This window comes from Furipterus horrens, unplaced genomic scaffold (assembly GCF_987537825.1).
Source record: "Furipterus horrens unplaced genomic scaffold, mFurHor1.1.pri manual_scaffold_12, whole genome shotgun sequence".
NCBI classification, from domain to species: Eukaryota; Metazoa; Chordata; class Mammalia; order Chiroptera; family Furipteridae; genus Furipterus; species Furipterus horrens.
In genome coordinates this window covers 31,032,032-31,034,892 of record NW_028327182.1, presented here as the reverse complement: position 1 = coordinate 31,034,892, position 2,861 = coordinate 31,032,032, and the positions used below count along the sequence as shown (strand labels likewise).

General features: G+C 33.8%; 1 pseudogene; it reads left to right on the top strand.

Annotated features, from left to right (window-relative positions):
* Positions 1–1,929: 1,929 nt before the first annotated feature.
* Positions 1,930–2,241, top strand: LOC149995995 (large ribosomal subunit protein eL36 pseudogene; annotated as a pseudogene).
* Positions 2,242–2,861: the final 620 nt, after the last annotated feature.

The following is a 2,861-nucleotide window of genomic DNA, read 5'->3' as shown; positions in this document are numbered from 1 at the left end:
TTTATTGATACTTTATTAAATATATAATCTGATAATACTTAACTCCCAGCCTGTGGTTTATCTTTGTATTACCTTTACACTGTCTTATGAAGAGAAGTTTTTCAAAATTTTATGAAATACAGTTTTTCAATTTTTTCTTTATTTTTTTATTTTATTTTTTCCATCACCATTTATGCCCTCATAACCTCTTCCACCTCCACCTGCCCTCTCTCCCCTGCAATCTACAATTACTATTCTGTTGCCCAAGTCTATAATTGCTTTCTCTCTTCTTTCTTTCTCTTTTTCTTTCTTTCTCTTTTTCTTTCTTTCTCTTTCTTTCTTTCTTTCTTTCTTTCTTTCTTTCTTTCTTTCTTTCTTTCTTTCTTTCTTTCTTTCTTTGTTTCTTTCTTTCCTTTTTTTGTTTGCTCAATCCCTCCACTGCCCCAGAATCCCGTTCCCCAAAAATATCAGCCTACCCCTATTTTTCTTGTTCTTTTGTTAATCATTCTTTGTTGTTGTATCTAAGAAATCTTTGTCTAACCCACAGTCATAAATATTTTCTCCAAACTTCATAAAATAACATTGAACTTAAAGATACAGTAACAGAAACATTCCAAATTCAATCACCCAAATGAAAAAGTGAACAAAATAAACAGAGCCCCAGTAACATTGGGATACTCTAATATCTGTGTGACAGGATTTCAAATAGGAGGTGAGATTAAATGTAGAAAAGAAAGCACCATTTAAAGAAACAATCATCAGAAATGTTCAAGCTTTATTGAAAGTGTAACACATAGATCCACAAAGTCCAATAAATCACAATAAATGGTGGACATAAAGGAAATCAGTCCAAAGCTCATCATAAGAAAAAAAAAAAAATGAAAAGTCAACTTGAGTGGAAAAAAAAAGGAAGAGAGATAGGAATCATCAAAGGTTTCTTGTAAGAAGAGACTAAGCAAATTAAAATATGGAATGGCATCCTTACATATTTAAAAAACAAACTCTCAACATTTCTTCACTGGTAAACATACCTCTCAAAATAAAGAGAATACATTTTAAACCAACAAAAGCTGATTGAATGAATTACTAGAAGGGTTGTCATATTAGAAATGTTAAAATAAATTGTTTATACAGAAATAAGTGTTATTAGATGAAAACCTGGATCTACAGAAAGGAATTTATAAAATCCTGGAAATAATAAATATAAATAAAAATATGTAAAAAGTATACTTAAAATATTTATTTTTAGAGAGAAGGAAAGAGAGGGAGAAAGAAAGGGAGAGAAACATCAATGTGAGAAAACATGGATCAGTTGCCTTCTTATACATGCTCCAGCCAGAGACTGAACCCATAACCTTGGCATGTGCCCTGACCAGGAATTGAACAGTGACCTTACGCTTTGCGGGAAACTGAGCCACAGCAGTCAGAGTACAAAAAAAAATATTTTTGACTTTAGTGTCTTTAAATAATAACTGATTATGTAAAGCAAAAACAATAATAATATATTTGGGAGTTTATAACATAAATAAAGGTAAAACGTACAACAGCAGCACAAAGGATGGGAAGAGACATAAAAATGTATCACCACAAACATGAGTCTGCAGGAGCTGTGCAGGGCCTCTCAGGACAGCACATTGTGGACATAACTCACTCACAGGGTCACCAGGAGTCAATGTTGACTCAGGAGAGGTAATAGTTTATCATGGTTACACTACCTATCAAGTGGTTTTATATTATTTGAATGTGGAATGCCTTGTAGTGTGTATGTGTGTTTATAGCCAGCTCAAAAAACAAAGATTTATGGCTAGTAAGCCAATTTTGGGACTATAAAGGGATAAAAAATAAATGTTCTTGATTAATTAAAATGCTCTGAGGAAAAGGAGGAAAAAAATATCTAAAAATGTGATGAAACAGCGCTTTTGTCCTGGCAGCCATAGAGGGGCAGCAATTATGGCTCTTTGTCACCCCATGGCTATGACTTCAACAAGGGCCACAAGTTGACCAAGAAAGTGAGCAAGCCCAGACACAGCTGTCACAGGTGCCTCACCAAGCACACCAAACTTGTGAGGGAAATAATCCTGGGAGTGTGTGGCTTCCTGCTATAAGTGGTGTGCCATGGAGCTGCACAAGGTCCCTGAGAACAATAGGACCCTAAAATTCATCAAGAACAGGTTGGGGACAACCATCTGTGCCTAGAGGAAGAGAGAGGAGTTGAGCGATGTCCTTGTAGCCATGAGGAAGGCAGCAGCCAAGAAGGACTGAGCTGCATCCCCTCTGTGTGTAATAAACCAGATCAGAAAAACAAAGGAAGGAAGGGAAGAAAGAGGAAGGGAGAAACTGGGAAAGGGAGAAAGAAAAAAGTAATGAAACAAATTACAAACAAATGAGATGACAGCTATAAATCGAACCACTTCACAATGAACACAAGTTATCTAAACACTCTGGATAAAAGAGATTTTCATAATATGTGTACACAAGACAAAACTATGTTGTCTATGAAAAGCAAAGTTAATAATAATGTATGGAAAGAGATATATCATCCAAATGCTAATAATAAGAACAAGAAATGTTACCGTACATAGAAGGTGACATTTCTTATTGATGAAGAGTTAATTTATCAGTAACATAATAACAATTTTAAATGTGTATATAATTAAGAGTATCAAAATGTATGAAATGATAACTCACAAGGTATTAAAAAGAGTAGAAGACAATTATAATTGAAGATTTCTATACAAATCTCTCAGAACAAATAAAGCAATAATCAGTAAAATACAGAAAGTAGGAATAACTGTTGATCAATATAAGTAGATTAATATTTATAGAGAAATTCACTCATACAAGAAGAATACAGGCTGCATTTTCAAATTCACATTAGACTT